Source organism: Marmota monax, unplaced genomic scaffold (genome assembly GCF_021218885.2).
Source record: "Marmota monax isolate L192 unplaced genomic scaffold, Marmota_monax_Labrador192_F-V1.1 WCK01_AAM20220418_F8-fsc00001, whole genome shotgun sequence".
Lineage (NCBI taxonomy): Eukaryota > Metazoa > Chordata > Mammalia > Rodentia > Sciuridae > Marmota > Marmota monax.
This window is the reverse complement of record NW_026693777.1, coordinates 4041332-4064042: the sequence shown is the minus strand read 5'-3', so window position 1 is coordinate 4064042 and position 22711 is coordinate 4041332. Positions and strand designations below refer to the sequence as shown.

At 39.9% G+C, this 22711-nt stretch overlaps 1 pseudogene; it reads right to left on the bottom strand.

Annotated features, from left to right (window-relative positions):
* Nucleotides 1–1632: 1632 nt before the first annotated feature.
* On the bottom strand, nucleotides 1633–5172 carry LOC124104616 (asparagine--tRNA ligase, cytoplasmic-like; annotated as a pseudogene).
* Nucleotides 5173–22711: the final 17539 nt, after the last annotated feature.

Below are 22711 nucleotides of genomic sequence, written 5' to 3'. Positions count from 1 at the left end.
ATGCAGAGTATTACTCCATTGTGTATAAATGCCACATTTTTTTTTATCCATTCGTCTATTGAAGGGCATCTAGGTTGGTTCCACAGTCTTGCTATTGTGAATTGTGCTGCTATGAGCATCCATGTAGCAGTGTCCCTGTAGCATGCTCTTTTTAGGTCTTTAGGGAATAGGCCTAGAAGGGGAATAGCTGGGTCAAATGGTGGTTCCATTCCCAGCTTTCCAAGAAATCTCCATACTGCTTTCCACATTGGCTGCACCAATTTGCAGTCCCACCAGCAATGGGCTACAATCTACATACTGTGGGTTCGGGCTCCAAATTCCTCAATAGGACACCCATAGCACAAAAGTTAATAACTAGAATCAACAAATGGGACTTACTCAAACTAAAAAGTTTTTTCTCAGCAAAAGAAACAATAAGAGAGGTAAATAGGGAGCCTACATCCTGGGAACAAATCTTTACTCCTCACACTTCAGATAGAGCCCTAATATCCAGAGTATACAAAGAGCTCAAAAAATTAGACAATAAGATAACAAATAACCCAATCAACAAATGGGCCAAGGACCTGAACAGATACTTCTCAGAGGAGGACATACAATCAATCAACAAGTACATGAAAAAATGCTCACCATCTCTAGCAGTCAGAGAAATGCAAATCAAAACCACCCTAAGATACCATCTCACTCCAGTAAGATTGGCAGCCATTATGAAGTCAAACAACAACAAGTGCTGGCGAGGATGTGGGGAAAAGGGTACACATATTTTTAATTTTAAAAATCGCCGGGAAAGAAGGAAGCTCGGTCTTCCCCTTTATCTTAAACTAATGCTATGAAGGATGTTGTCAATCATTTAAATACCACGCCGCTCCCCAACAATTATGCTCACTTTAAATTTTAAGGCAATTCCACTTTTACAAATTCTTCCATATCAAATCATATGCCTCAAAATTAAAAGCAGCTATGTGGATTCAGAAAAGATTAACTGATGTCAAACAATGTACTCATTAGATTCCAGAATCTACTGCTGAGGTACTCCAACACTAGCAAATCTTTATGCCCACACTGCAAACTGCCCCCACAGATGTGTTTTAAATCACTGATACAATAACATGATACAAATTAAAGAATTCCAGTTACATTTAAAAGTACAGAAAGATTAAGCTTTAAAAATATTTTTTAGGATACCTTACACAATAATTAAAAACTGTTTAATTATGTATGGCATATTTAACACAATTGCTATAACTGGATAAAATGCTGAAATGTATCCATAACTACAGAGTTACATGCCACATATTTTCCCCAGACTTTGTAGTGGATAGTTTTTCTTAAAATGATATCAATGTCCCCTGATGTTCAAATAATGTGGACTGCTTTTTATGGTTTTATGGTATCTGGGAATAAAAAACAGAAAGCTATACTCCAATGGAATAAACATGGGACAATTTGGCATTTTGTTCCTTTTTTTTAAGAGAGAGAGAGAGAGAGAGAGAGAATTTTTTTAATATTTATTTTTTAGTTTTCGGCGGACACAGCATCTTTGTATGTGGTGCTGAGGATCCAACCCGGGCCGCACGCATGCCAGGCAAGTGCGCTACCGCTTGAGCCACATCCCCAGCCCCCCATTTTGTTCCTTTTTAATGAGGCAGTCTGTTCCTTTCATGACCATCTTTTCTTCATGATTTAGGAAGGAATCAGTTATGGCTTACAGCGCTGGACAAATCGAGGGTACAAGCATATATCTCGGATGTGATATCTATTCAGAATCCAAGTCAGGAATCGTTCTAAGCCCAAGCTGAATCCTCCATGAGGACATGTACCACATTTTCTCTGATCTGTGTACCAGTAATAAGGAGTGGGGTCAATCCCTTCCCTTTTATAACCTGCCAGCATTTCTTCACTATCCCAGATACCCATTTAGCCTCCCACAATCTCACCAACATTGGGCATCAACACGTCAACAGATTCACTAAGGCGGGAATCCTCAGGACATTGCTGCATGTAGAAGGACTTGATCTCCACAGGAAATCGACACAGCAAGATTGGTTCATTAATGGTGTCTGTCATCAGTCTCTCAGGAGCTTCTGGGATATCTTCTCCAAAGTCATAGAAAGTCCCATTTTCTTTCTTTACATTGTGTTCTTTTAGCCACACAATAGCATTGGAGTAGTTCATCTGTTTGAAAGGCCGTTTAGGGGGTTTAAAATTCGGGTTGAGGTCATACACTATATTTGCTGCCGGTGATTTTAAGACTCTATCTACCATGTCACAAACCAAGTCCTCCAGTCTGTTCAGGAGATCCTCAAAAGGCCAGGAAAGGGCACTCAGCTTCCACGTGAGTGTACTCAGCCAGGTGCCTTCATGTTCTGGATTGTTCTGCTCTGTATGACTGTGCAATACAAAAAAACATCTCCCAAGGATGGAAGGCAGGTCTCCAGGTACAACTGAGAGGACTGAGTCAAAAATGCCTCTTCCCCGAAATAGTCAAGCTTGAAGAGCGTGGCACCACCTTCTACCTGTGTCTGCACCAACGTTGGAGGAGTAACTTCACAGTACCCCATATCAAAGAAGTGATCTCTGGAGCACCTGGTGATCATGGAACGTGGTTTTAGGATTGTGGACATATTTTCTCCTTGGATCATCATGTGCCTATTGTTCAGCTGGACATCAACATCAGATTCTTTATTAAGTTATCTGCTCCTCCAGCAGGGGCCAACCCCATAAGTTCCCAGAAGTCACAACTCAGCTCGTGGCCCCCTCTAGCCTGCTTGCCCTCTGGAGTAAGATTTAGCATTCCATGTACAGCAACACTACTCTCAGTAGACAAAACTACTCCATGGTAACACTGACACAACTCATCCGACAAGACTTACTGAAGATAACCCGTACCATCCCGTAACCCCAGGAACATTAAATTCTTTCCTTGCCTATGCAGCCTATGGACCTGCCGCAGTCTGGCTGCAGCAAAATAACCGGGGGGTGATGAACAACTTGTGTACATTGATACAGCAGGAGTGGGAGCCGTTTATTGTAGGACAGGAGCGGTATTTATACATTCCACACAGCTTATCTAATTAACATAAACTAGATACAGCAGTCAACCAATAAGGAATCACCACACTTAATGGCTCGCTGGCATTACTTCACAAACCACTCCCTCTGGCATTTTGCCAGGCGCCATCCAGACTTGTTTACAGACTCTAACATTTCCCCCTTTTGTTTAATTGAAATAACGACCATAGTGGTTTTTACATAAACACCATAAATAATCTGCTACAAGCAGAAGGGGAGGATACAAAATGCCACAATACCAAGCCAATTGATGGCTCCATGCAAGAAGCCCTTGGAAAAATTATACCAGCAATGACACTGTTTGCAAAGATACCCAGTTACAATTTGTTGTAGATTACAGTTTGTTGTCTCAGTCCAGGTAAAGCAGTGTCTCAATAGATTAACTCACAGTCCAGGTAAATCACAGTCCAGGTAAGTTCTGCAGGCAGCTAGCTTAAATCACAGTCCAGGTAAGTTCTTCAGGCAACTAGCTTGATCCGAAGTCTCATCCGGTTTTCAGCAACACTGGAAATTCTTCTACCTTTGTCCTCACCGGCACTGGGATGAAAGGCAGGAACTCCGGATGGCTAAAGAAAATCCTGTAGCATTCTACTAAGAAAACAACCTTCTGAACAATTTAGTAGTTTATCTCAAGGTTTTTCTGCATTTGAAATAAGCATTAATAGTGCTCATTACTCATCAGCTTCCAGGTGTGGGAGAACCATTGTAGCGTAGTTATTGGCACTGAAAATGACCAAACATCAGGGACGCCAGTAGCGTCTTCTGCCGGCTGTAGCATCCTGGGCAGCCCCAGATGGCCCTGGGGAGTGTCCTGGACTCAAAGAGCCTGCAAGACTGTGCCTCCAGGTCAGGTTTGGATTTGGGCTCTTGCAGTGGCATCCCGCTCCCCGGGCGGGGGGCGGGGAAGAGCCCACTGCCGGCCGCTTGGAAAAACTTTGCTGCGCCATGAGCGTTTTGCGCACGTGGCAGCCACCACTCCGATTCACGCACCCTCCGGTAACGAAAGTATTCAGTAATAGCCTTTTGCTGCAACTTTTTTCCTGATAATCCTTCCTCTGAACTTTTTTCTTCTTTCTGACTAGAGTTCCTGGGCTCTTATCAACACATGCCCTAATTGCTCTTGGTTCCACTGGGGTGCCTCTTTCCCTTAGTAATTTACTTAACACCCCTTCCATATTTTCGTCACAAAGACAATACAATACACTTAGACAAAACAAGACACAAACATACTGTATCAATCTTCTCCATTTTCTTGAAATGGCCATTTTTCCTCTCACCCTATCTGCCTAGGGACGAGCAGATTTGCTCCCGTCCTATCTATGGACGGGCAGCTTTTACCCCCGAGTGTCCCGGGGCTCCCCGTAACGGGCCACCATCTGCCGCAGTCCAGCTGCAGCAGAATAACTGGGGGGTGACGAACAACTTGTGTACGTTGATACAGCAGGAGTAGGAGCCGTTTATTGTAGGACAGGAGCGGTATTTATACATTCCACACAGCTTATCTTAATTAACATAAACTAGATACAGCAGTCAACCAATAAGGAATCTCCACACTTAATGGCTCGCTGGCATTACTTCACAAACCACTCCCTCTGGCATTTTGCCAGGCGCCATCCAGACTTGTTTACAGACTCTAACATGGACCCAGCCAAAAACCTTTACTCTCTGGCCTCTATATCCTTCTAATACATGAATCTTCACACATTGTGGCTCTGGCAGACTTGGATCATTTTTAATGGTAATCTTCTTTGCTTCTTCGAGGTTCTTTTCTCTTCGCAAATTATCTTCTGCCTCTTTCTTCTCTCGGGATTCACTCTTCATTTGCTCCCTATGCCACATTTTCCTAATGTTCTTCATCTGTGATTCAGACATAATGTTCTACCTCTCATTTTCTTTTTGTGAATCTTCATAAATGGTAGGAAATGGATCTTTTCCTACTGTCATCAAAGCTTTTAGGCCTGTTTTAAATAGTTTCTCTTTGGTTCCATCTCCCGTGGCACCATTTCCCTCTCGATCTGAGACATACAGCTCTGCTAGCACCATCCCTGCAGTCGCCCTGGTCACCTCCAAGGACATGGTCCCAACACCGCTGCCGCCCAGTCATCCCAATATGTGAGAAAAGCTCACCTCTGAACTTTCTTGTGTTGTCTCACACATGAGCTTTTGGGTGACACCTGTCTCTAGCAGGGGCATGTACAATTCTGGAAGCAAAATGTAAGTTTTTCTTGAAATCTTTAAAAATGTTTTTTATATTCTCCTTTGAGTGTTACAGCATATTATATTTTAATCCAAAGCAGGAAAAATTAGGGGCAGTGTGGTGTAGTGTCTAAGAGGGCTGAATTTAGTAGCTTGCTAACAGTGACTCTTGGCTTCTCTCTATCACTTACCTTCTTATTAGTTAGTCACAAGGCCTTGGGAAAGTTAGACCTTTCCTACTATTTTAAGGAAACTAACAATGGTATTTAACCTCACAGGGTAACTGTGAAGATTCAGTGGGTCAATTTATACAAAGTACTTGGCCTACTACCTAAGATAGACTTTTGTTTCATTTTGGACTTTTTTCTGGGAATATCAGTTGTCTAAATTTCAATCTGTCCATTATTTTTCCTTTCTGGTCATCTTCTTATCTCTCATTGCTTTTGTCCTTAGTCTTTTCCTTTATATTATGTAAGAAAATATAAATATCTCCTGAATTTTTCTTTTGTCAAACCTGCTCTTTTCTTCAACCTAGATTGTATTTCTGCTAATAAGCTTTTAAAACTTTAAAAAATAATAACATATAATGCACAGGAAGGAAAGTATAATCCTAAATGTGTATCCTGAGAAATTGCAAGAGAACAATCCGTGTATCACGTTTCAGGTTAAAAAACAGAATGCATTCCAGAGGCTCCCACATGAAGCCAAACACAAACCCCAGTCTCCTCCTCAAGGTAGCATTCTTCTGGCTTTGTTGGTAATCTGCCATACCTTTTCTTTTTTAATATCGGGTAACCTAAGTAGGCATTCCTAAACCTTGTAGGTTAGTGTTTAAACTTTATATACAAGGAATCGACCAAGGACCAGACCATGGCTCCTTGGTTTTTTACCATGATCTAGCTCCTTCCACAAGTCACTCTATTTGTCAGCTTCATCTGTGTTGTAGGCTTCTTGCCTTCATTTCTGTGCAGTCTTCCATCATTAGTGGGTAGCACTGTATCATCCCCTCTACAGCTGTGTGGTTGGGCGTTGTATGTTTTTTGGCTACTACAAACAACACTGCTATAAATGTCCTGAACTTTGAATCCTGATGCCCTGTGACATTTCTTAGGGTAAATTTCATATCCATGAAAGAGTTTCTTGGGTAATAAAGCATCCATACAATCAGTTTGCAAAACAGTCACCAAAACTGCGCTGTGTGCTACCGTGTTTTTAATTCCCTTAAAATCACTCATCATTTTACTCTCTCACTTTCAGGTCCTGCTTCTCTCTGTTACAGCCTAGGTCTTTTTATACTGTACTTACTGAGAAGGGCAACTGTGAAAATTTTCTTCTGTCCCTCCTTGCGTCTCCTTCTGCCTCTGTGTGCATACTTATTGCCCCACTATTTTCTTGAATTTGTCATCTCTGCCCAGATGAAGAGATTTGGAGGAGTGGGCTGGGGAACGACAGAGTCGTTGAGAAAAACCCACAGAAGCACAGCTGCCTTATTCCCTAGTTGCTTCACTGTTCTGCTCTGAGTCAGGGGACCGATGGTGTGGTCAGCTTTGCTGAGTATTTTTTTTTTTTTTTTTTTGGTACTGAGGATTGAACTCAGGGGCACTCAACCACTGAGCCACATCCTCAGTCCTATTTTGTATTTTATTTAGAGACAGAGTCTCACTGAGTTGCTTAGCACCATGCTTTTGCTGAGGTTGGTTTATAAACTCATGATCCTCCTGTGTCAGCCTCCGGAGCCACTGGGATTACAGGCGTGCCCATAATGACCAGCTTTGTTGTGTATTTTAATGGATCCCTTAGTGAAAACATGGAAGCAGTTTTTTTTTTTTTTAAAGAGAGAGAGAGAGAATTTTTTAATATTTATTTTTTAGTTTTTGGCGGACACAACATCTTTGTTTGCATGTGGTGCTGAGGATCGAACCTGGGCCGCACGCATGCCAGGTGAGCGCGCTACTGCTTGAGCCACATCCCCAGCCCTGGAAGCAGTTTTATGGGAAGGTGTTCACCAGATTACACCTTGCTCTGACAGTCATAACATATTACATTTAATTAGCAAAGTAGAGAAATGTGAAGGCAGGGTATATATATTTCTAAATTTACTGAATTACAGTTGCATGTTGCTGGGCTTAATGATGGGTTGAGAGAGGAATACATTCTGAGAAATGTGTTCATTCTGTAGTTGTGTGAATATCCTAGAGTTTACTTACACACACATACATGGTCTAGCCTACTATGCACCTAGGCTATGTGGTTCATATAATTTTGTATATGGAGCAACATTGACCAAAATGTTATTATAGGGCATATAAAAACTGTTTCAGCTGGAAACATCATAGTAAAGATGCATTAATCTCTTCAAAGACTAAATCCATTTTGTCATTTTATGGAGTAATGGCACTGAGATTTTATCTCACCTTTTGAGATATTAAACTAGTTTTATAAAAGTCAGCATTAAAGAATATCATTGATGACATGTAGTGAATTGAAGATGTCAAGATAGACAATCCACATAATTAAAAATGTACCATCTTTCACATACCATCAGCATGATAGGTTCTCTGAACAGTAAAGACATTATGTTTTTCTGGAATAGTTGTATTTTTAAATGGACTGGCATAGTGGTTTTCAAATCTGACTGTGTATCAGAATTAATTGGGGATCTTGTCAAAGTGCATACTTATTTGCTGTCATGCCCAGATTTACTGAGCCAGCATATACATGGGTGTGCTGGGATATGGGTGTGCATTTTAAAGAGGCTTGGGGTACTCTCTCTCCTCTTTTTCTAGGCTTCTGGGACACTACCAGGATAGATGCACCTGGGCAAGAGTCATCACTGAATCTGATCTCAGGTCTGGTCTTCTGATTCCAAGGGCTGGGGATAATGGTTGCACCTCGGGCTACAATGTCTATGAAGGCTATATAATGGGGAGGGGACAGCAATATGGGCATTGCAAGTAATGCACAAAGACTTGTATTTGAAGTCAAGTTTTTATACCTTAAAACGGATTGACCTTGACCAAGTTTACTTTCTAGAGCTTCAGTTCTCTTAACAAAGAATGTAGGAAAATATTAATAATGTCATTGGGTTGTTGTTGAGAAATTGAAATTTTCTGAGAATCTGTTTGAGTTATTTGTTGTTGCCTATCAAACCCAAAACTTAATGGGTTTAAAGCAGTAAAACTTTATTTTCTTGTGGCTCTGCAATATGGGCCCAAATGGATAGTTCTGCTGATTTCACTGATGGCCACTCCTCTGGCTTGTCAGCTTGTGGGTCAGCTGGGGGTTGGGACAGTAAGGCTTCTCTCTCTCTCAGTACCTCCAAATTCCCATGGGCTCAAAAGCAGAAGTTCCAGGTCACAGTGTCCTTTCTGCTGCATTCCATGTTTAAACTAGTTATGTGGTGAACCCTCAATGAAACCAGAGGCAAGCACAGTGTGAATATTGGGAATTTGGGGTCATTGGTCACTGATGTAATAGACTGTCGCAACAATTCCTGCTGTGGTAGATACTGACAAAGGGGCGGGCATACAAGGGAGTAAAACTGATGTCTAAAGGTTGCATTCTAGTAGGACACACTGTGAACATACAGGTACTGGTAAGTAGTAGTGGAGGCTATCAGGCCTCATCAAAGTGCCAAATCTCAGCTAAGAGTTCTGTTTGGGGCTAGAATGCTCAGGCAAGGTCATGATGCATTCTGGATGAGGCTGATTCTTGAGAGAATGATCAGAGTCTCCCTAGGAGGGAAGTGGTCAGTTGTGTGCCTCCAGGGTCTTAAAGCTCTGTAGTATTTTATGCCCCACACCTGGGATGATTGATGTGCCTTTGAACAGCCACTTCATTTTAGGGTCTTTCTAGGTTACCACCATTCCCTTGATGGCATCTGATGTGTTAGGCAGAGGTTAATTCAGGAGGAAAAAAAATAGGGGCATGTGCAGCGAGTGCAGAGAGGAAAAAGCTTGGCACACCCGGGGCAAGGCTGAGGCTGTTATTTTTGGGCTGGTTACCTTTAGGGGGAATGTACTTGTATCTTCTGGAGGAACCAGGTTGTGTTTCAATTGTCATGGTTTTCTAAAGGCACAGGAAATGGGAGCATCTTCTGTTCCTGAAATTGCTTGCCTCATGAGATAGGATTTCCATTTTAATTCCTCTTCTGGAAAGTCACAGAGAGCTTACCGTTCTATATCTGTCTTCATGTTCGGATGGTAAAATTTCAGGCATACTTGAAATTCACAAAGGACTTGACTTTACATGCAAAAATCTTTATTAATGAGCAAGTATCCTGGAAAGGAAAAGCTCTTAGAGCCAAAATACCTAGGTTCAAGTTCTGAGTCTTCAAATCCCTGAACTTCTCTGGCTCTCTGTCTATAAAGTAGGTTTACACGATTGATTCACTGAGTTAGGAGAATTAAATAATTAAATGATACATAAACAATACAGTAATTCTCAACAATCTGACAATTTTAGAACACCACGTAAATGTTGTTTAGCTACCTCAATTACTTTGTGGAATAAAGTAAAACATTCATTGCTATTGTTATCCAATATCTGGAGAATTCAGTAAATATTGATTGAATTTATACATGAATTTAGAAGAGTCCTCCTCCCATTAACCAGATATTTTGATCAATTTGGGGCTGAATAAGTGGTAATGTAGTTGTACTAATTATATTAGTACATTAGTAGGATAAATGTAATGTAATTAAGCTATGCATATGTTTTACTGGTGACCTAATATGACTTTTAAATCTGAAGGTTTCTTTCATACTATCAAGCCTCTATGGTGTCAGTTCTAGAAAACTCTAGTGAACATGGATAAATGGTTTTTATAGGCCCTTAGACTAAGAACAGAAAGATTTTAAAGACTTCAATGCACTGTATCACGCATATTATTACTTCAATCTAAAAAGAGAAAGTTCACCTACAACTGAAAGCATTAAACTTACCTGATGTTTTTTATGTGTGTGTTTTATTTTTTGCAGTACTGGGGCTTGGGTCCAGAGTTACTCTACCACTAAGCTACATTTCCACCCATTTTTATTTTATTTATTTATTTATTTATTTTTAAAGAGAGGGAGGTTGAGAACATTGATATGGTACTAAATGCCACTGAATTGTTCACTTTTCTTTCTTTCTTTTTTTTTAGAGAGAGAGAGAGAGAGAGAGAGAGAGAGAATCTTTAACATTTATTTTTTTTTTAGTTCTCTGCAGACACAACATCTTTGTTTATATGTGGTGCTGAGGATCGAACCCCGGCCGCATGCATGCCAGGCGAGCGCGCTACAGCTTGAGCCACATCCCCAGCCCCCCATTTTTATTTTGAGGCAGGGTCTTGCTAAGTTGCCTAGGCTGGCCTCAAACTTTCGATCCTCATGCCTTAGCCTCTAGAGAAGGCTGGGATAACAGGTGTGCGCCACCACACCTGGCCTAATTTAGTCTTTGCTTCCATATTATTACAATAAAGTCATAAAGTGTTAGAAAATACTGAAATCTCTATAGGAGACGGGTTGGCAAACTATGGCTCATGAACCAATTCTAGTCCACTGCATATGGTTTGTATGTAGAATGTCTCGATTTGAAATCATTGAAAAAAAAAATCCAAACAAGGCAATATTTTATGACACTTGAAAAATATGTGAAATTCAAGTTTCAGTGTCCATACATAAAGTTTTATTGAGACTCAGCCATGCTCATTGACTTATGTATTGTCTAGAGCTATTTTCACATTGTGACAGCAGAGTTGAATGCAGCAACAGAGACCACATGGCCGACAAGGCCTAAAATATGTATTATCAGGCCTGGAAAACATTCACTGATTTCTGCTATAGACTCTTCAAAAAGGAAAACAGAACATTTGAAACTTCCCTCACAGTATAAGACAAGGCTGGCATTTTGGGATTTCCAGATAGGGAGTTGAGAGCAGCTGAGGCCTGTCACCATCTATTACTGTCTATCGTCCTCTAAGATGGGACTTCCTTTGCTGTGTTTGTGGCGGTGTTCAGCCTCATAGATACTGAAGTTTTCACTGTGCTTCCTATTTTTTTTGGCAAGAGGAATTTTTTTATTTACTAAATACATGCATTCACTAGTGATGTGATTCATTGTGGGACTGAAATTTAGAACCTTGTTGTCTAGGCAGGTGAAGCAAGATATACACACATATCTTGGGGCAGGACAAGTGCTGAGTTGGGGGAATTTTTGTTTTGGGGGGTGATTGTGTGTGTGTGTCTGTCCAGCATTGTTCCTTTTGGTACTAGAATTCCTCTTTTTTTGGGGGGGGGGCAGGGTCCATTCTGATCCCCCTTTCAGCACATGGATTTTGGGTGGAGCTGATCTCCAGAGGTGAGCAGGGCTCACCGTAACTGAGGGCTGACCCTCTTACCGTCAGACCTGGGACTTCTGCTAGGACTTGGGGAAAGAAGGTCTTCTTTTCCTGAGGTCTCCAAATGCTAGTGTTTCAGAGCTAGGGTCTTTCAAGAAACTGAGGCAGTGTGAAAATCCCCCTTCAAACCCTGATTCTTGCGGTCAAGTCAGAAAGATTTCAGACATGTCACTCCGAGTAACAGGCATGAGTTTATTGAAGGGATAGGAAAAGTAAAAGGGACACTTTTAAGGGAAAAAGTAAGTCCTCCCAGAGAGGAGATGGACAATATGCCTCTCTTGAACTATCGTTTTATTGGAGATCCCAGGGAAGTTTCCAGAGAGTCCCTGTCAGGTCCACTTCTTGACTTTTTAAAAAAAAAATTGATTTGTTATATATGACAACAGAATGCATTACAATTCATATTACACATATAGAGCACATTTTTTCATATCTCCAGTTATATACAAAGTAGAGTCACATCCTTCTTGTTTTCTTACATGTACTTAGGGTAATGATGACCATTGCATTCTACCGTCTTTCCTGCCCCTATGCCCTCTCCCTTCCTTTTTCCCTTTTTGCCACTATCTAGAGTTCATTTAATCCTCCCATTCCCCCCTCCCAGCATATTATGGATAAGCATCCTTAAATCAGAGAAATCTTTTGGCATTTGGTTTTTGGGGATAGGCTAATTTCACTTAGCATTATATTCTCCAGCTTCATCCATTTACCTGCAAATGCCATGATTTTATTCTCTTTTAATGCTGAATAATATTCTATTGTGTATATATACCTCATTTTCTTTATCCATTCATCTACTGAAGGGCATCTAGGTTGGTTCTACCATATAGCTATTGTGAATTGTGCTGTTACAAACATGATGTGGCTGTGTCCCTGTAGTATGCTCTTTTTAAGTCACTTCTTGAATTTAAAAAAAAATACTTATCTTTTAGTTTTAGGTGGACACTATGTCTTTATTTTATATTTATGTGGTGCTGAAGATGGAACCCAGTGCCTCATGCATGCTAGGCGAGCACTCTACCACTGAGCCATAACCCCAACCCACTTCTTGACTTTTGACTGACAGCAAGAGGACATCAGACTTTTAAGTCCCCACTGCCATGGCGTCTCTAGGTCACCTTGGCCCATGCTGACCGGTTCTAATTGGATTCTTTTTTTTTTTTTAATATTTTTTAGTTGTCGATGGACCTTTATTTTGTTTATATATTTATACATGGTGCTGAGAAACTCAGTGTCTCATACATGTTAGGCAAGCGATTTACCACTGAGCCATAGCCCCAGCCCCAGCCCCAACCCTCTAATTGGATTTTTATTCCCTCTTTTTTCATACTGGGGATTGAACTCAGGAGTATTCAACCATATTCCCAGTCCTATTTTGTATTTTATTTAGAGATAGGGTTTCACTGAATTGCTTAGCCCCTCGCTTTTTGCTGAAGCTGGCTTTGAACTCACGATTCTCCTGTCTCTGCCTCCTGAGCTGCTGGGATTATGAGTGTGCACCACTGTGCCTAGCTCTAATTGGATTCTTAACCATACATTCTCACAAATTTTATGGTTAGGAGGAATTATCCTTCTCTCCTAGAGTTTCAGGATGTGGTCATAAAAGTCTCCCCCTTCAGGGTAACTTGCTTTCCTCTTACCAACATTATTTGGGGCCTGCATTTCTCCTGCATTTAACAGGTATTTTGCTAAGTAATTAATGTGACAAATCCTGTCCACTTAGGCTAGGCAGGGCTGCAGGTAAATTGCATCTTAGGAAAGGAAGCATGTTGGGGTCAGCACAGTGGGCCCATGTTATAGAATTTTCCCCTTAACCTCATGTTTCCACTGTCCTCATTTGTCTGTCCCCTAACCTTAGGATTATATAAGTCACCTTACCAGGAGAGCTTGCCTGGGAAAGAAACTGTGCAGCAGGAGAGCAGAACCCAGAGATGGAGAGGGAGGGAGGGAATTTGATGACAGTGACTTAAATCTAGGCACAGCTGTGCCTTCTTTCCTTCTATGTACTGTCATGTGAACTGATGCAGTCCCTTTATTTAGATTTCTTGCCAATAAAAGATGAGACAATGCTGGCTTAAGTGCTAAGGTAGATGGTATGAACAGAAATACACAGGAAATCAGCAAGAGAACAGCAAGTCTGATACCGTGAAAAACACACTCACGTGTTCAAGCCCAAAGAATGCACTCAAGGAACAGCAAAAAAACGAGGCTTTACTTTAATGATTGTTTGCAAGCTTGGGTGCCTGGTGTTTAGGGACCCCAAGTTCATGTACAACTGATATTTTATCTTCTAGAGCCCAAGACCCCGTCCCAGTTCCTCATTGGCCAAATACCACGGGGTGCACAGTTTTCCAGAATATCACCCAGGTTTTACTGTGTCCTGTTGGGTTATTTAAAAAGATATACATTTACTCGTCCCTACCTCCCTTTGTTCTTCCCTTGGACTGAGTGCCTTTTGGCTAATACACAGTTTAATCTCTGATGATCAGGTCAGGCCCCTTCCTTGTCACCTCCTGTTTATCAGGGGGCTGTGGGTTTTTACACTGTAGTGTTAACTGCTGGTGACTTTCCATTCTGCTCTCCCTCTAGCTGCCTTTTTTATATCCCAAGTCATTTTACATTTAAAACTAAATACTGAGTTTTGAAAATGGACCACCGGGATTTTCTATATCTCAATACAGTGGGAAAACTGGAGACATGGATTTAGGACACTTGGAAGGTTGGAGGTATGGGCTGGGGTGGGGTGGGGGTGTGGGATGGAATGAAGGGCAGAGGGAAAGTGTGAGAAGAAAAATCTCTCTTATTATTGAAATGCAAAGAACAGTACATGAGAAAAAGTGGCTTAAAGTAATCTCAGTGCCAAGTGAAGTCTTGAAAAAGTATAAGTTAACTAGACTCCTGCATATCCCAAATCTTGATGCTTTCAAACACTTTCTTTATAAGGGCAGACTAAATTTCTCTGAGAATAGTTGTTAAAAAAGAAAAATGAGTTGCAAAAGCAGAAGGATGGTAATTATTAATTAATTATTCCAAATAGCACTTTGTATGGTAACAAAAAGGAAAAAAAAAAAAGAATGATTTGCTTCATCTGGGTTGAACAGGTCACCTCTTCTGGTTTTAGTCTAGCTGATCATCACAGGCAATAAATATCAGATTTGGCTCTTAGCATTCACAAAGGGATTTGACCTTTACATTTTAAAGGAAATGAGAAACAAAGGGATTACATAATTAAAAATCTGTTTCTGCCTTTTAAAAGCAATTCGATTTAGGTCAGGAGCCAACCATCTCCCTTTCCCTCTAATTGTTTTATCTTGGCTCCTGGTACCCTGTTCTTGTTTCTCCTGTGAATAGCTCATTAGTGTTGGGTAGATGTTCCCACTGAGTACACCGTGTTAATAGGGAAACAATAGAGGCAGTAGTAGGATTTGAGAAAGTTAATATTGGATGCAAAATAGAATAATGAATGAGAACATGTGCCTTCTACATTCCTGTTAACAAACCCTCCATGGTGGTTAATTTTCTGTTTGACCTTCTTGGGTAACCTCTCCTTAAGAAGAATGGGATGAAAATATTCACCCATTCAGCTGCTTAGGGGCCAAGATGGTCCTCTTCTACCCAACCTGTCTTACCATTAACATTTGAAGAGACCTAGAAGAAATGTAAAAATAAATTAACACATAAAGATCATGCATGTGGACGTTGGAATATTATTAGTATTAACTCAAGACTAAACCAATGAAATCAATCTCACAGTTATGTATAATCCCAGGAAAACATGATTTAAAAAAGATAATGAGATGTCTAAAAGATTAAAAACTCTGTTGATTATATGGTGGATCATATCTGTAGTCCTAGCTTCTTGGGAAACTGAGGTGGAAGGATCACTTGAGCTTAAGAGATTCAGGGCAAAGTGGGCAACATAGCGAGATCCCATCTCAGAAACAAAACAGAATCAGAAACAAAAACAAAAAACAACAAACACTTTTTTTTTGTAGTATGCAATACATTCACAAATTTCAAATATCAAGAAATATAAAATGCTATATCTCTGTTCCCTTTTGCTCAGTTCCCATTTCTTGCCCATAATTACTGTTATACTTTTTAAAATTTATTCTTCCAGATCATTTTTATGCACTGCTAAGCCAATCAGATATGTCATCTTTTATTTTCCTTTCTTTTGTAAACAATTGGTTGCAAACTCTGTACATTTTCTGCTCATATTTTCCCATTAATAATACATGTTGGAGACGCAAAGTCTGATGATTTCAAAGGAGCACTAGAGATGGACTCCAGAGAATTGGATACAAATCTTATCACCATATCTGTGGCAAGATATTGCCTGCTTTAAAAAATGACATGGAATAGTAAATATTGTGTAACTACTTGAGTGATAATCTTCAGTCACAGCTACTCAGTTTTTTGACAGCCTTCTTCACCTTTTTGCACTAGTAAGTCACTCTTTTTAGAAAAGTTAGAAAATAGAACTAAGCAAAAAGAAAGAAATCTCCCATAATTTTCTCTCTCAAAAATATTCATTTTTGATGTTTAATAAGAATCTTTCCTTCCCTGTCTCTTTCTCCTTGTATTACTCTCCCCATCTCTCTGTACACACACACCACACACACACACACACACACACACTCACATCTATTTGTGTACAGAATTAAAAAGTGAGATCTCATTGTACATATAGTTCTGAAACTTGCTTTTCTCACCTAACAGTTTTCCATATCAATGAAAATGGGTCTATATACCATAACTTTGAATCACAGCAAACCATTTCATCATGTGGATAGTCCATCAATTATTCAACCAATCCACTGTGGTTGAACACTTCAGCTGCTTCAAGTATCTGCAGGTAAAAACAATTCACACTCTGCAACATTCTTACATGCTTAATGTTTCATTGACACCACATTTCCTGGTACTTCATCAAAAGACATTTCTGGTTGATACTATCTTTTCCTCCCTCCCTCCCTGCCTTCCTGCCTTCTTTTCCCCTTCCACCTCTCTCTCTTTTTCTTGTTTTGGATGCATCAGGGCAGGCAGCTGGCAAGAACAATAGTTTCTAGACACCTGCACGCTCTGCACGGCCATTGAGGCTCTGCACCTGCCTCCCAATTCAATGTATGTCATCCTTCACTGATGACACCTCTCTTGCCTTTCAGGGTTTCTCTTCAAATTTTAATGAGAATTTAATGGTATAAAAATATAGTCATGCTGGGCGTGGTGGTGCATGCCTGTAATCCCAGCAGCTTGAGAGGCTGAGGCAGGAGGATGTTGGTTTCAAAGCCAGCCTCAGCAACAGCGAGGTGCCAAGCAACTCAGTGAGACCCTGTCTCTAAATAAAATACAAAATAGGGCTGGGGATGTGGCTTAGTGATTGAGTGTCCCTGAATTTAATCCCCAGTTATCCCCCTCCCCGCCCAAATACAGCCATGTATTATAAAAATTTGGCCTTCTAAGGTGATTATTTAGAAAGATAAGCTTTGTTTGGATGGAGATATTCTGATATACTTGCTAAAAACAAAAACTTTCTCTTTTATGCTAATGTTAGGCATTTCACCAGGGTAGAGGCTGTGGGCTGTAAAAGGTGGGACTAGGAGGATGTTGTAAATTAAAATAAGGGCCACTTACCTGAGTCTTTTGGGGAAGAAAAATACATCTGAATAGGTTGAGAGCAGAAGTAATTACATTATGTGTTAATTTGCATCTCATCTTCCAGGCAGTTCATGCAGGAGAGCAAAAACAATTAGAATTTCATAATGTAGTAATCACATAATGTAGAAAAGCAACCCATATGTGAAAGCCAAATTAATTCATAGAATGAGGGCGCTAAACTCACAGGCACCAACTTGGGTTCAGTTTGTGCATGTTTTGTACTTCTTACACCGGGAAACAGACATGATTTCATGGATGGACTTCTTTCCTGTATCAGGGCCTAATCACGTCTCTTTATTAAACTCTTCTTGAATTACCAGATCGGAATGTCATATTCCTTGTAGAATATGACAATTTTATGTTGACAGCAATTCAAAAGCTCACTAAAATAATTATGGAAATAGCCATTACTAGATATCAATGAGTTAATTAGGAAACAATTGAAAACTCAAAGCCTGTGTTATCTGCATACAAATATTTTTGTATGCAAAATACAACATTCTTTGTTCTGTTTTATTTTTGTTGTTGTTTTTGGATTCTGATCCTCCTCTGTATGGGATTCTGGTTCTGAAGTTTTGGAGTATGGCCTGGGAATTTGCATGTGTATGGTTTGGATATGAGGTATCCCCCCAAACTCCTGTTAGTACAAGAATATTCGGAGGTAAAATGGGAGCATTATGAGAGCTGTAACCTAATCAGTCCATCCTAGTTTGAAGGAACTGACTGGGTGGTAACTATAGTCAGGTAGGGTGTGGCTGGAGGAGGTGGGTCACTAGGGGCATGGCCTGGAAGGGTGCATCTTCCCTGTGACGTCTTTATACTTCCCTCTCTGTTTCCTGAACTCACCATGAGATGAATAGCTTTCCTGTGCTGGGCCCTTCCGCCATGAAATGTTGTTGTCACCTTAGGCCCCGAGCAACAATGGAGTCAGCCGACTATGGACTGAAACCTCTGAAACCGTGAGCCCCAAATAAATTTTCCCTCTTTTAAATTGTTCTTTTTGGGTGTTTTGGTCACATCAACAAAAGAGTTGAGTAACATAGTATGTTAACAAACACCTTAAGATCAGGAAGATCAGGAAGATGAGGAAGGATGGGGGTTAGGAGTATAGATTAAGTCAAACTGATCTGGGTTGAAGGACTGACCTTCAGTTTCCAGTGGGGTAAGCCTGACTGTGTTTCTTAACCTCTCTGAGCTCGTTTCCTTGTCTGGAGGACACCTACCACTTCAACCTAATTTTTTTGCCTTGTCCCCTTTGCTTATTCTTAACTGACCTCCTGACCTCATGTTCCTGGCACTCAGTGGAGACAAGGTCTTTTTCTTCCTCCGGGCTCTCCCCTATGCTTTCCCCTCAGTCTGCAAACCCCTCTCCCCCACCTTCTTCTAACTCCTTCTTTAGGATTTAGCTCAAATGTCACTTAGTCAGGTCTTTTTTTTTTTAATAATCTAAATTATGTCCCTCCCCCTAAGTTTTCTCTTACATAATTTCTTTTCTTTCTTTGCCTTGTCTTTTTCCTTCTTCCCCCTGCCCCCCCTCTTTTTTTCTATCTTTTTGTTATGGGGATGACCCAGGGGTGCTTTATGACTGAGCTATGCCCCCAGCCTTTTTATTTTTTATTTTGAGACCAGGTTCTCCCTAAATTGCTGAGGCTGGCCTCAAACTTGTGATCCTCCTGCCTCAGTCTCCAGAGTCACTGGGCTTACAGGTGTGTGCATGCCTGATCCCTTTCTTTCTCTTAAAACAATGCAATCTGTTCTAGACTAGACCTAAGCTCCACTAGGGCAGAAGGTTATGTGACATGAGGCCTCTTTTGTTTTGCATGATTGGCCAAGGGATGATTTGGGGAGGGGGGTGCTTATATCTCCTGTTACCTCTCTTTGCCCTTCCACCAAGTTGCTTCAATAAAATTTTCATCTAAATAGAAACAGTGCTCTTTTTGTAAATGTAATCTTTTTGCAAATGTCATCTTAAGAGAAATCTCCTAGGTTTCAATATTTCCCATGTTGCCTTCTTAACAGCATTCCAGGACCTCTGATTATTGCTCCTTTATGCTCTGCTCCAAGCACAGTGCCCAGAGCACTGTATATCTGTGTGCAGATAATATCTATATGCAGATAATGCAGACTTTGAGTTTCCAATTATTTTCTAATTAACACATTGATATCTGGTAATGGTTATTTTCCTAATTATTTTAGTAAGCTTTTTATTGCTGTCATTAAAAACAACAACATAAAACCAACAATTGTACCTTGGGTCATTCTGAATTTAATCAAGCTAATTCAATCTCCTCTCTCTCTTTAAAAAGAAGACAGATTAGTAATAAGACAATAATTAAAAAAAAACTAATTGAGTATTTTCAGTCTCACCTCAAACTCAATATGTTTAAAACCAAACTCACTGACTGCTCTTCAGACTGACTGTCCTCCTGAGTTTCCATGGGATTCCATTCTGTCACTGGCATTGCTACTCTTGTAGTCCAGGCAGGGGGATCTTTGAGTTTATCTTAGTTCCCTCTCCTTCCCCCTGTTCCTTTGTATCATTAATTATTTAGGGATCCATTACCACTCTACTGTGGACTTCAACCCTTTCCAGATAGTTCCCCGAATCTCATTGCCCTTCCCGACCAACCTTCCCATAGTTTCTTTCAGTTTAAGGAAGAGAAGTGCATTCAAAATCCCTTTAGTGGCTTCCTTTTCTACAGAAAGTTCCAGCTCTTTGACCTGTTTTTTCAGAACTTTCTCAGATTAGCCTCAACCTACAATTCCATTTTCATTTCTGCCACTTTTTCTCACGTGCACCTTTTTCTTAGTTATATTTATTTATTCGTTGTTTGGAGATGCTGTGTTTACTTTCAGTGACAATAACTCACAGTATCCTTTAATACCATCTCTTCCCTCGAGGACACCTGGAAGGGCTCCCTTTGTGCACAACCTTGTCCTAGGGTTAATGAAGATTTATAGAATGAAGCAGACATATACCTTGACCTTGAGGAGCTGCTGGAAAATGAGAAGAACTGGTCAGAGCTGATCTCTTTGCTTTAACTGTCTTCATGATCAATATCTGTCTCAGGTGAATCGATTTTACGGAGCCTGGCACTGGAGTTTAAAATACCAGATTGAGTACTGCAACCATGCTGCCTATGTCCATTTATATTTTCCATGCTGGCTAGGGTCAGACATTCTGGGTGGTACCATTACCAGGGTTAAATATGTATCCAAGCCATCCTTGAAGTTGGTTATTATTCACAAAAGTTTTCTCAATATGAAGTAAGCACTAACTATAACTTCATTATGACTTGAGTAAAGAAAGGAGTCAGGAGCTATGGCCCAGGGACAGTATTTGTAAGACCTGGGTAAGTTTCCTTAAACTTTTATAATGTCACTTATTTTTATTGCCCTCCATATTTAATAACAACATTTAAAAAAAAAGCAACAAAGTGGCTCTGGGCATCATCATCTCTGGGAACTGGTGGTGAGTGGGTCCTGATCTAAAGCAGAGATATTCATTATTTCTTCCCCTGGCACTTGGTTGCTTCATCACTTTTCCTAAGACGGTATTTTCTTAATTCTTGTCTCTTTTCCGCTAATTCTGTGAGGAGAGGGAACATATCGGCTTTGTTCCCTAATGAATCTCTGGAGCCCAGCAGATCCTGCCTATGTCCCCAGGAAGTTCATTTCTTCCTGTCTCCTTTTCAGATGTTTTTAGAAAAATATGGTGGGAACAGCTAAACAGTATACATATTTTTGTCTGAAATAAGGTAGTGTTCTTTATTTTCCAAAAGGATACTAATTATCTTTCTTGATAGTATCTTCATTCAGTTATTGGATTTTTATTTATCATTAAGAGAGTGAGTTTGAGGTGGTTTTGCATTTAATTTTTATTTCAGCTTTATTATTTATTTACTTAGTTGATACTGGAGGTTGAACCTAGGGATGTTCTACCACTAAGCTATATCCCCACTCTTTTTTAAAACCTTATTTTGAGTCAGGTTCTCACTAAGTTGCTGAGACTGGCTTCAAACTTGTCATTCTCCTGCTTCAGCCTCCCTCTTTGCTGGGATTACAGGTGTGTATCACTGCATTTGGTTATTTTTCAAATTTAATATTGAATATTACACTTATAATGCCATTGTGTGGAACAAAACCAATGCTTCATTTGAAAAAGGGGACTAATTAATTTAGTTTGCTTAAAATGCAAGCCATAACATGTATATGCTGATAACAAATATGCACATGTTTATATGTGTATTAGTATGTTGAGGTAGACTCTCAGGGATTATTTTTGCAGTAAAATCCTCAGGGACATACTGTGTGTTTAAAAAAATCTAATTATAGTGCAAAACTACAAGTAAATGTATTTTTTTCCAATCAAATCAAGTGTAGCTCTCAGTTACTCTTTTCATTTTATTTCAAGATGGATTTGTTCAGCAAAGACTCAAAGAAATTATGATATATGAAAATCAGATTTTTGTTTTATTACCAAAGAGCCAAAAAGCCAAGAATTACATGTGTCTTAGTGAAAACAATTTATTTATTTAGGCATTTTAGTCAGAGGGTATTAGTCTTGAAAGAAAATTTCAGAATGAAATAAAATATAATTTATCTTAAAGATCATATTGATACTACTGTTAAGCTTGTCACTTAACGCTTCATTTACCTGTCACTTATGCTATTAACCCCACTGATAGGTGCTTACAAAATGTATCCTCCCTGAGAAAATCTAGATTATGACACTGATTTTCTTCCCTAGTCACTACCACAAATTGTGGTTGTCATTTTTTTTTAAATTAGCTTAATGGGTTAATTTTCAAATATTTCTAATAATTTGGGCCAAATTATAAGATACCACTGAAATAAAAAGTAGTTACAAGCAAGAATCTATTTTTTCTTGATTCAAAGTCTCTCTTTACTGTATCAGGATCAACAGAAATAAAATACCCAAGCCCTTGGATGAGTTGGTGTTGCTCAGTGTGTGAGGGCAAATTGAGCCACCAAAGATGCTCTGGGCTGGCATAAGGAAAAACACATATGTGGCTTCCTGGATCTGGAATGCTTGTCTCCTTCTTTGTCTAGTTTTTTCCTTGCTTTTCCTGCTGACTGACATCTACCAGACATGTAACTATTTTTTGAATGAGTACATTCAATAATTAGTGGGAGAGAAAGTTTCTAATTTAGCCTCAAGACACTAACAGCAACAAAATTAAGTTGGTGTGTGTCCAATTAATGTTATGTATCAACTATATTCAGAAAGGATAAAGTTGTTTGGAGGGCAAAGGGGGTTAGCACTGGTTATTTGTGTTGTTCAGGGTAAGAGGGGTAGCATCCAGTAACTGCCACGGACATGGAAGGAAAAAAAAATTAGCAAAAAGTCAGGAAGTGTTAAAAACATGTGTCTCTTACCTCCTT